The sequence below is a fragment of the Nomascus leucogenys genome, chromosome 9, assembly GCF_006542625.1.
Source record: "Nomascus leucogenys isolate Asia chromosome 9, Asia_NLE_v1, whole genome shotgun sequence".
Classification (NCBI taxonomy): domain Eukaryota; kingdom Metazoa; phylum Chordata; class Mammalia; order Primates; family Hylobatidae; genus Nomascus; species Nomascus leucogenys.
Window position 1 is genome coordinate 115,009,907 of NC_044389.1, and position 12,657 is coordinate 115,022,563.

At 41.1% G+C, this 12,657-nt stretch overlaps 1 protein-coding gene across 10 annotated transcripts in view; it reads right to left on the bottom strand.

Annotated features, from left to right (window-relative positions):
• The window catches only part of ZMYND11 (zinc finger MYND-type containing 11), a 119,216-nt gene that overhangs the window by 105,602 nt on the left and 957 nt on the right, over positions 1–12,657 (bottom strand). Inside the window, exon 1 of one of the 10 annotated variants that reach the window (XM_030819384.1) lies at positions 12,505–12,618. The exons of the other annotated variants lie outside the window; for them this stretch is intronic. The gene's annotated coding sequence lies outside the window, so the exon portion shown is untranslated. Of the gene's footprint in view, positions 1–12,504; positions 12,619–12,657 lie in introns of those variants that run through there. 10 annotated transcript variants of the gene reach the window in all.

The following is a 12,657-nucleotide window of genomic DNA, read 5'->3' on the forward strand; positions in this document are numbered from 1 at the left end:
AAACCTGTAGAACCACCTGTACATGGAAATAATACCCCCAGCCTGGAGGAATAACAATAATCACCTGAAATCCAGATAAACACCAGGGATAAAGAGGACGCTAGCCAGAGACCTAGGCAGAGCCTGAAAAACTTTCTCAGGTGGTCTCACTGTTGACTGAAGACATAACCCCAAGATGGTTGATCTGACTGCCCCAGGGAAAGACATTCGAGTTTTTCTGATGTCTGTCAGGATTAGGAGACATCCTGGACAGCTGACTACAGGACAGGCAGAACATTTTTGTATTGCTGCTTTTCAAATTACCAGAATGCCCAGACATTCAAACTGTATAGCAGCCCATATCCTGACTATAACGTATCTCAAGATCTGATGTGCGTTTACCTGTGATTATAGTTATATCTATGACCATCAGGGAATATCAACCAATGATACCTTCGATATCCATCTTCCCTGGCAATGCAGTAGCGTGTTTGAGGAATCCGAAAAGATTTAAGGCTTTCATCTAGGATGCATTTACTTTTCAGGTAATTTTAATTATCCTCTTTTTAAGGGAACTTCATGGATCTGATTCTTGAAATTTCTGAGGCTTGGAGCTAAAAATCCTAGAGTACAACATTTCATATAAGCTATTCCAAAAAAAAATTTAAAAAGGCATATATACCTCTGCCCGCTTCAAAAAATAAAAATTTGAAACTTGAAAAGCTAAAATAAAAACTGTTTACTTTTAAAAATGAGAGCTCAATAGGAGGAACACACCTCAAAATATGAAAAGCCATCTATGACAAACCCAGAGCCAACATCATACTGAATGGGGAAAAGTTGAAAGCATTCCCCCTAAGAACTGGAACAAGACAAGGATACCTACTTTCAACACTTCTATTTAACACAGTACTGGAAGTCCTAGTCAGAGTAATCTGATAAGAAAAAGAAATAAAGGGCATCCAAATTGGAAAAGAGAAAGTCAAACTATGTGTTTGCCAATGATATGCTCATATACCGAGAAAACCCTAAAGACTCTTCCAGAAGAATCCTAGATTTGATAAATGAATTCAGTAAAGTCTCATGCTACAGAATCAATGTACACAAATTGGTAGTGCTGCTGTATACCAACAATGACCAAGCTGAGTGTATTAGTCCGTTCTCACGCTGCTAAGAAAGACATACCCGAGACTGGGTAATTTATAAAGAAAAAGAGGTTTAATGAACTCACAGTTCCACATAGCTGGGGAGACCTCACAATCATGGCAGAAGCCAAAAGAGGAGCAAAGGCATGTCTTACATGCTGGCAGGCAGGAGAACCTGTGCAGGTGAACTGCCCTTTATAAAACCATCAGATCTTGCGAGACTTTTTCACTATGATAAGAACAGCATGGGAAAAACCCGCCACCATGATTCAATTACCTCCCACTGGGTCCCTCCCACAACACATGGGGATTATGGGAGCTACAATTCCAGATGAGATTTGCAGAGGGGACATGGCCAAACCATATCACTAAGAAATCAAATCAAGAACTCAATCTCTTTTATGATAGCTGCAAAAACAAAACAACACAACAACAAAACCCTAGGAGTACACTTAACAGAGGAGGTGAAAGATTGCTATAAGGAGAACTACAAAACACTACTGAAAGAAATCACAGATGATACAAACAAATGGAAATACATCCCATGTTCATGGATTGGAAAAATCAGTATCGTGAAAACAACCATGCTGCCCAAAACACTCTATAGATTCAATGCAATTCCTATCAAAATACGAACATCGTTTTAATAGAAATAGAGAAAAATCCTAAAATTCTTATGGAACCAAAAAATGGCTCAAATAGCCAAAGCAATCCTATGCAAAAGAACTAATCTGGAGGCATCGCATTACCTGACTTTATACTACAAGGCTACAGTAAGCAAAACAGCATGGTACTGATATAAAAGTAGACACACAGAATGGAAAAGAATAGAGAACCTAGAAATAAGGCCAAATACTTAAAACCAACTGATCCTTGACAAAACATACAGAAACAAAATTGGGAAAAGGACACATTATCCAAAAAATGTTACTGGGAAAACTGGATAGCCACACATAGAAGAATGAAACTGGATCCCTATCTCCCACCTTATACAAAAATCAACTCAAGATGGATTAAATACTTAAATCTAAAACCAAAAACCATAAAAATTCTAGAAGAAACCATAGGAAAAACTCTTCTGGACAATGGTCTAGACAAAGAATTTATGACTAAGACCCCAAAAGCAAATGCCACAGAAAAAAAAAGACCTAATTAAACTAAAAAGCTTCTGCACAGCAAAGAAAATAATCATCAGAGTAAACAACCCACAAAATGGGAGAAAATATTTGGAAACTATGCATCTGACAAAGGACTGGTATCCAGAATCTACAAGGAACTCAAATCAGCAAGACAAAAAAAATCCCATCAAAAAGTGGACAAATGACATAAATAGACACTTCTCAAAGAAAGATATACAAATAACCAACAAACACGTAAGAAAATGCTAAATATGACTAATCATCTGGGAAATGCAAATTAAAACCACAGTGAGATACCACCTTACCCCCACCAGAATGGTGATTATCAGAGAGTCAAAAACCAATAGGTGTTGGCAAGGATGTGGAGAAAACAGAATGCTTATGGGAATGTATAGGAATGTAAATTAGTATAACCTCTATGGAAAATGGCATGGACATTCCTTAAAGTACTAAAAGTAAACCTACCATTTGATCCAGCAATCCCACTGCTGGGCATCTACCCACAGGAAAAGAAGTCATTACATCAAAAAGACACCTGCATGTGTATGTTTATTGCGGCACAATTCACAATGGCAAAGATACAGAACCAACCTAAGTGCCCATCAACCAATAAATGGAAAAAAAAAAAGTGATATATGTATATGGAATACTCTCAGCCATAAAAGAAAAGAAATAAAATAATGTCTTTTGCAGAAACTTGAATGAAGCTAGAGGCCATTATTCTAAATGAAATAACTCAGGAATGGAAAACCAAATACTGCATGTTCTCACTTGTAAGTGAGAACTAAGCTATGGGTACACAAAGGCATACACAGTAGTATCATGGACACTGGAGACTCAGAATGGGGAAGAGTGGAGGAGGAGTAAGAGATTTTAAAAATCTCTTTAATATTTAATATTTTAAAAATATTGGGTACAATGTACACTACTCAGGTGATGGGTGCACTAAAATCTCAGACTTCACCACTATGCAATTTATCCATGTAACCAAAAACCACTTGTACCCAAAGCTAATGAAATGTGTATGCATATATATATATATTATATATATATTTTATATGTAGAAATTAAAAATTAGAGCCCAGACCCAACCCCTGAGATTCTGATTTAATGTGTTTAAAAAAAAAAAAAAAAAAAAGAATTCAGATGCTCAGCCAGCCATAACTGAGAACCACTATGCTAAATTACTCCTGGTTCCTAATGTGAGTTGTGTAACACTGTCATCTAAAATTCTGAATAGTTTATTTAAAAAAATAGGACAGGCGAGGTGGGTCACGTCTGTAATCCCAACACTTTGGGAGGCCGAGATGGGCAGAACACTTGAGCCTAGGTGTTCGAGATGATCCTGGGCAACATGGCAAAACTCTCCCCTCTGCCAAAAAAATACACAAATTAGCCAGGTGTGGTGGCATGCGCCTACGGTCCCAGCTACTCGAGAAGTTGAGGCAGGAGGATCGCCTGACCCCAGGAAATCAAGGTTGCAGTGAGCAGTTACGGCACCACTGCACTCCAGCCTGGGCAACAGAGCAAGATTCTGTCTTACAAAACAAAATTAAATTAAAATAAATAAATGCGGTACAAATACAACTGCAATGATAGTAAATTTTTCCTCAGCATGAGCAGAGAGAAAGTCTAACTTTAAATTGGACTGCTGACTGTTCAGCTTTTAATTCATTTGAAAATAACTGAGACTAAAATTATTTTCATTTGAATAGTCCTAAAAATATTATAAAAAAAAACCTTCAAATGATTCAAATGGCAGTTTTTCTTTTTTAATTGAGGCAGGGTCTTGCTCTGTTGCCCAGGCTGTAGTGCAGTGGCATGTTCTCCGCTCACTGCAACCTCTGCCTCCTGGGCTCAAGTGATCTGCCCGCCTCGGCCTTCCAAAGTCTTGTGATTACAGGCATGAGCCACCTGACCCTGCCTCAAACGGCAGTTTCTTACCTGAAACAATCCAACATGAATATTGATCACAAGTGAAAGGCTTTGTAAAGTTATACCTGTAGAACATATATGTGCACACTGGTAAAATAAGTATTGTGAAATAAAAGATCTCTGGTACTTTAATATTAAATTTGATATTTCTAAACATACAAGCAAATGCCAAATTATAAGTACAGTAGAAAAAAATACTGTAGACTTATATCCTCTATAATTTAAAAAGACAACATCTCTAATGGTAAATAACCTCCTCTCAAAACCTATTAAATTTGACATCAATGGAAAGCCCAAATAAATTTTTCTCATTTTTTTGTATTGCAAGAACTAGGCAGTGAAAGTAGGTATATTTTATATTAATTGAGGAAGGGCTCCATGTCAAAATTCAATAGAAAATTAAGGACCTACTCTCTAAAACAGCATTTCTCAGACATACTTTCGAGACAGAAAAACAAGCAAGAGGCAGATAAATCAAGAATTTACAAGAAGAGAAAATAAAAAATTCATAATAGCTTTCAAAAGTTGAGAGAGCTTCCCCCATGCGTAGCCCTCAATTATCCCGTTGCGGCATCACTGCTGAGTGTCAGGATGATCTCAATCTGTGGGTGCTACCACTCGATTATTTCTCTCTTTACCATATGCTTCTCACAAGATGGTATTATTTTATGTTAGATGACGGTACATACCCAGTGGAATGCTGAAGCCTTAGCATTTAATACAGCCTTCCAGAAATCAGCTCTCTCAATCCAAATTGAACTTATACAAGATTCCTCAAGACAATGACTTCCCTTTCCAAGACAGCAAGAATACTTTAGTGTTGAAGTTAATTCCAAATATTTTCAAACAATTTTCTCCATTACGTAAGTATTAAAATGAAGACCTGTAGGTGCCCCGCCTCCAGTGCTCCTGCCCCTGAACCAAGTTATCTTCCTAATGTGAGCTACCACAGTGACAGCAAGAAAACGAACCAATTATCTATGCTTGTTCTCAGATTACTAGCTGTCATTACCAGTGAGCTGGCATTAACCAGAACTTCGTAGATAGAATGTTTTGATTGTCCGGAGTTTCCTAATACTCCTGTCTTTCTACCTCCTGCTTTTATAAGCAGAGTGGGCAATAATATTACATACTTTTGCAGACTCATAGAAGTGCATTGGGAAAATGAAGGAATATCACTATAAAGATAAAAGAAGTTGATGGGTTTTAGGGAGACAGAGTAGCACAGCAGATTACAGGTGTGGCAGTCATACACTGGAATTCAGACCAATTTGATTATGTCTCTATGACCTTGGGCACCAGTAACTTAACCCTTCTAAGTCTATTCCCTTATTATAAATTGTTACAATGACACATCCCTCATGCTTTTGTGAGGACTAAATGGGATATGCAAATTGCCTAGTACGTCAGATGCTCAAAAAGTGACACCTTTAAAAAAACAGGCCGGGCAAGGTGGGTCACACCTGTAATCTTAGCACTTTGGGAGATCGAGTCAGGTGGTTCGCTTGAGCTCAGGAGTTTGGGACCAGCCTGGGTAACATGGTGAAACTCCATCACTACAAAAAATTAGCCAGGCATGGTGGCACAGACCTACAGTTCTAGCTTCTGGAGAGGCTGAGGTGTGAGGATCACTTGAGCCCAGGAAGTGGAGGCGGCAGTGACCAGAGTTCTCACCACTGCACTCCCTACAGAATGAGACCCTCTCTAAAAGCAAAACAAAACACAAATAACACAAATGGTGCTGCCACAAACAACTCTCATGATTAAACCCAGCTTCCTAAAAACTGCTTACAAAGTAACTTTGACTCGTAAAGCGACCTAATGTGTACAGCCAAATTAAAATGTATATAAATCAGATTATCTTGCTATAAACCAAAATATCTTCCCAATTTTTAAAAATAGCCTTTTTAACCCGAGTTATGAGAGCTAATATTATATGACAAGCTCTCAACAGAAATCCTTTGAATTTTTTAAATATCTTTCATGTTCACATGATAAATGTTTAAACTAGGAATGAAGATCCTTTGCTCTTAACCTATATTTTAAATTTACTTAACATAACATGCAGACCAAACCGCAGAGAACAAAAAACTAAAAATTTAAATTAGATCTACCTTTCATTTAAATGCTCAGATAATATCTGGAGAACACAATATATGTTTGATATTTAATACAGCTCTACTTGTCAACAGAGTACTTTAAAAGTTACCAATCATAATAAAGTTGCTTTTAAAAACCCTCAGGTTGTTAATATAGTAAAATCTCAAAGTTACAAATTGGGATAAATTTTAAATCATCAGTGCTAAGACTTTGCAAGTAATCTTAACTCAAATACGACTTATCTTAATTCATACACTGTCCTACAGTACCCAGGTCGGAATGCAGTGGCTGATTTAGCTCACTGTAGCCTCAAACTCCTGGGCTCAAGCAGTCCTCTTGCCTTTACATTTTATTGTGCTTGCTTCAGTAAATGTGTTACTCTGAACTGTAAACTCTACGATGGCAAGAACCCTCCCTCTTATCTTGCTCGCCTCGGCATCTAAGATATGGCACATACCAGAGTTTCGATAAATAACAATGTATTAATAAATGGGGTCAAGATATTAAAATTGCATATATTCTCCTTATATGAAAACAGACAATATTTTAGTGTGATCTTATGAAACAAATTATGAAGTAACTTGAACTATAAATGCACTGATGCAAAACTAGTTTACCTACTATACCTAAATATTAAGTTTACAGAAAAATGAAAATACTGTATTTCAGCAAAACACATTTTCCAATTAATGTGTAAGCTAATGTAGTCTGTAAATATATCCCTCTCATTTCTGAAAAACAAACAGATCGAAGAGTCTATATGATTCCTTTAAAACTCTGATACAGCAGTATTCTATTACTTTTGTCATTTCTACTTCTTTAGTTTTACATAAAAGTGGGCAAACTTTTAGACATTTATGGAGCAAACACTCTGGACATTTGCAGATGTTACCAACATTAAACGAAATGTGCCCCATACTCAATGCAACTGTAACTTTACAATTACTTAATAGTGTTAATAGCTTAAGTATGTTTATACGTTATAAGTATGTTAATAGCTTAAGGGTATTTCTACTGCTATCTGATTGAACACATTTTAAAAGAATTTACCCAGCACTTTAATTATGAAAATATTTTCCAATATGCTAAATTCTCTTTAAAAGAAACCTGAGATAAAAATCAGGAAATTACTGAACAGGAAAAATATATATGCAATGAAAGATTAAATATCTAATTAGGTTATTTGTTGAATTGAGTTACATATTTATGTCTAATTATTTGCCAAATTTCTCTCCTAAGACCTAATAATGGATTACACAAACACTAAAAATATTTTTTATTTTACAGATTTCTTTGCATTTGCAAATAATTTTGATACTAAAACTTGTATAGCATTTCCATGATACAAACTAAATAACTCTCTGGATTTTCTAATGGAAAAACAGTAACAGCAGGTGCACACACACAAAATCTTTCCTTAAGCAATAAATCACTTCTGCATATGTTTTTGAAACCACAGCTAAGCCATGATTATTCAAAAAGACTATTGTATTGGGTATTTTGCTTTGGGTTCTTCTCTCCCTCATGTTATCTTCATTTCTATCATTGACCTCTTATCCCAGAGACTCTCAAACTTTTATGTTATATAAATTACATTCTGTCTCAAAAAATATCTCACCCACTTCTCTTGTGTTTCTGCGTGTGTGTGTGTGTGTGTGTGTGTGTGTGTGTCTGGAATATGATGCAATTAAGGGTGTGCTACAAGGTGAACCTTCCATAATTAAAAGGAAGACTGACTGCTATGCTTTTAAGATGACAATGTGTGGCCGAGCACAGAGGCTCATGCCTGTAATCCCTGAACTTTGGGAGGCCAAGACGGGCAGATCACCTACAAGCTTGAGAAGAGCCTGGCCAACATGGCAAAACCCCAACTCTACTAAAAGTACAAAAATTAGCCAGGCGTGGTGGCTCCTGCCTGTGGTCCCAGCTACTTGGCAGGCTAAGGCATGAGAATCACGTGAACCCAGGAGGTGGAGGTTGTCGTGAGCCGAGATGGCACCACTGCACTCCAGCCTGGGCAACAGAGCAAGACCCTATCTCAAAAAAAAAAAAAAAAAAGGCCCATGTGTAAGTTTAAGTTGGAGAGTGTACGTGTAAGTAACTTTGCACAGTGGCTGATATACAGTAGACAAACAATACATGATATATTATTATTATGGTCCTCATTTATGTTATAAAATTGTAGCTACTAAACATTTCAAAAGTGGAGACTAAGAGAAGACAAAACACTGAAAACCTGAAGAACAACCTCCAGGTCACTAATATCTGCACAAATCACTGTATCAAAGCAGATTTACATTTGTTTTGAAAACTTGATAATGGCACTGCAAGTAACTGGAAGTATGTAAGAGATATTGGTAGAAATTAAACTCATAGATGCTGAATTCCTAGTAGAATGTTGGTGAGGGTTTAATGAAGATCAAATGAAGAGAAAACACCAGTTTTCCTTTATTTGGAAAGTCTATCTGCTACAAGGAAATATAGAAAATGCAACCTGAAGCAGTTATGGACAGAGTGCCAGATATGAAAAAAGAAAAATATTAACATAAAACCAACGGTTAAAATAAGAACTCTCACACTGTGTATTTAGTGATTTGTATTCTTCAAATGAATTAAAATAAATGAATAATAATATCATTCATCAAAGTAATGACAGGCCAGGCACAGTGGCTCATGCCTATAGTCCCAGCGCTTCGGGAGGCCAAGGCAGGTGGATCGCTTGAGGCCAGGAGTTTAAGACCGGCATGGCGAAATAGAAAAATTAGCCGGGCATAGTGGCGGGCGCCTGTAAACCCAGGCTGAAGCAGGAGAATCACTTGAACCCAGGAGGCAGAGGCTGCAGTGAGCCAAGATTGTGCCACTGCACTCCAGCCTGGGTGACAGAGCAAGAGTGAGTGTTTCAAAAAAAGAAAAAAGAAAATTCAGTGTTAAATCCAATTTATGGTTTTCAAACAGTGAAAAGTTTTAACTATCATAAGGCTAAGTCTATTTTCTCTTTTTTTTTTTTCCAAGATACATCCTCTTTGCTGAAATGTAATGATGTTCTCCATGTAGAATTCAACTAAAGGACAAGAAAGTTACCAAAAATCTGACACCAGAGGGTTAGGGCTTTAAGTAAGCAAGTTACAGCAGCATTTGATACTTTTATTGCAAGTATTAAAATTCTTAGGTGCAAGTAGTGTCTCAATTAAGGTATGCCAAAGAGTATGAATGCCTCTATTATACACTACTGTAACAACCCTAAGAAGAAAAAACTCAGAGGGTTACCAAAGGATGAGAGTCCAAATAAACATATGTCATTCATTGAAACATGCATGACATCCATTCAAAACACCAACAGGGCTGGGTGCGGTGGCTCACATTTGTAATCCCAGCACTTTGGGAGGCCAAGGCAGGTGGATCATTTGAGGCCAGGAGTTTGAGACCTGGCCAACATGGCAAACCACCCCCACCCTGGCCCCCTACTAAAAATACAAAAAATTATCCAGGTGTGGTGGCACATGCCTGTAGTCCGAGCTACTCCGGGAGGCTGAGGCATGAGAATCGCTTGAGCCTGGGAGGCAGGGGTTGCAGTGAGCCGAGATCGCACCACTGCACTCCAGCCTGAGCGATAGAGCAAGACTCCGTCTCAAAAAAAAAAAAAAAAAAACAACGCCAACAGAATGGTGGTATTCAGTATGAATGAAAGAACTAAATTTCAACATTTTAACTGATTTCTTTTTGTGAAGCTGGAAGCTCGTACATGTACATTTATTTAAACACCTCACAAATGGTAATTGCAAAAATAAATTGTCCAATTTAGAGACTGTAAAAGGAAGATTTGGTTTTCATATGAGCAATCTCTATGGGGGAAAAGCACCATGTGAAATACAGAAATCCTTTAAGTCACAGAGTTAAGCAAGACAAATATTTTGATTCTGTCATAATCACATCCCATATCCTCTGATCTTTGATTCTCTAGCCTGGTCATTTTATAAAGATAAGTCAACCAAAAATAACAACTATAATGTAACCTGTGCCAGTCAGTCAAAGACAAGATAAATTAAATGCCTCCACAGCATTCATATTTTTTCTCCTGCTTGTAAAAATTAAGACATTCAGAAAAACTACAAAGATGACCCTGCCTACCAGGAAGCACTCTAACTTTTCAACTTTCAAAGTACAACCAACACCATCTCCCTGATAACAGCCAACCATTAATTAAAATCAACGATCTCAAAAATCTGAAAACGTTGTGCACACCATAATTACTAAGCTAAAATCACTATATTTCTCAGTTTACAGGAAAACAAGTAAACATTTACTTTCTGCTTTTGGACAGATTAAATTATTTTTAAGAATGCTCTTGCCTCCATATGTCTCAGCTTACTGTGGGATGCAGAACACCTAAGTGAGGCAGACCAGTGGCTCCAGACCTCCCTAAAAACGCAACCTGCACCACTCCCTCCTACCAGCAGGGCCCTGAATGGGCCACCTGGGTATCTCCTCCAGGCTCACAGACATTCTTGACACCAGATACCATGTACACACTGTATATGACCCAGGGTACTTCATACCCTGGATATGACAGTGGTTACTGCGTACACAGTACACATGACACTCGGTACTAGGTACACACTGCATCTGACACTGGGTACAGCTTATGCGACAAGGATAGTGCATGCATGGTGCATATGACATTGGGTACTATATATGCATGGCATATGACATTGGGTACTACCTACACACCATATGTAACACTACTTAATGTATACACACTGTACATGCCACTAGATATATATACAAAACACAGATAACACCAGGTAGTGTATATACACTGTATATGACACCAGATACTATATACCTAACGTATACGACATTGAATACTGCATACACACCGCATATGGCAGCACGGTACCGGGCACATACTGCACAGAATACCGGGAACCGCGTAAGGGCTGTATATGACACTGGGTGCTGCATACACAGCGTGAAAGGATACTATGTAAACACCACATATGACCCCAAGTACTGTGTGCATACACTATAGGACACCTGGTACTACACACACCGCATATATGACACCAGGTACTACATACACACTGTATGTGACGCCAGGTAAGGTAAACATATTCAATACTATCCAGATACTATATACACTCGTATATAACATGGAGTACCACACACATACCTCATATGGCAGTGGAGTACCATGCACATACTGCACACAATACCGGGGGCTGAGTGCACAGCCTAAGCGAGGAAGACACATGTACACACCGTCTATGATAGCTGGTACGACACCGGGTACTTCGAGCACACTGCATATGACAGAGTACACACCATACATAATCCCCGGTACTGCGTACCCCACCGCATAGGACACCGCACTGCACAACGAGCACTGGTACACACGAATGAAACAGGTACGGCGGTCACTCTGCAAGACACCGGGCACGGCGCACACATCGCCAGCTCCTCCTCCCGGCTCGGGAGAAAAGCGCGAGGGGAGACTGCAAGTGAGAGTCCGGGTCCCGGCGCCCCCCCTCGTCCCAGCCGCGTCCTCAGCAGCTTCTCCCCGGAGCTCTGGGTGGGAGGAGGCCGGTGGACCCCGCAGGACTGTCCCGGAGGTCCGCGAGGACCTGTTGAGGCGGCGGCCTCGCTGCCGGGGTCGCTCACAGCCCCGGGGGACCGACGAATCTCCGCCCCGGGCCTCGGGGCCAGCCCTGCCCGCCGCTCCCGGGCTAACACACGACGCGCCGCGCCAACAAACGCTTCCTCTCCGCCCGCCACACGCCCGGGGCCGCGTTCCCCGCCGGCCTGGACTGCGCACGGGCCCAGGAGGCCTGACCGAAAGAGGGGCACGGGGCCCGGCGGGCGGTGCTCACGCGACTCCGCGGCTTCCCGGCCCGAGCAGGCCCCGCGCGGTCCTCCGGGGCCTCATCCCGGGGCCTCCTCCGCAGCCGCCCAAGGCGAGTGGGCGCGGGCCGGCAGCCTCCGCAGGCCCCGCCGCCGCCCTCGCAGGCCCCGCCAGCCCGGCCCGCCCCGCCATCCACAAAGCTCCCCGGCAGCTCGGAGCTCTTCGCGAGCGGGCGAGCGACCGTCCGCACCCACTGGTGCCGCCGCCGCCCCAGAGGCCGCGGCCAGGCAGGCTCCACCGCGCGGGCCGCGCCATCTCCACTGACGCCCCCGCCCGCCCCGCCGCCCCGCCGCCGAGCTTTCCCCACCATTATGTTCCGGCTCCTCCACCGCCGCCGCCGCCGCCGCCGCCGCCGCCGCGCCCGGCCCTCCCCTCCGGTGCCGCCTCCTTCCCGCCGCCCGGCGCCTCTCGGGCCTGAGCCGGCGACGGGCGCGGGGGGCGGGGGGGACGCTCAGGCCGC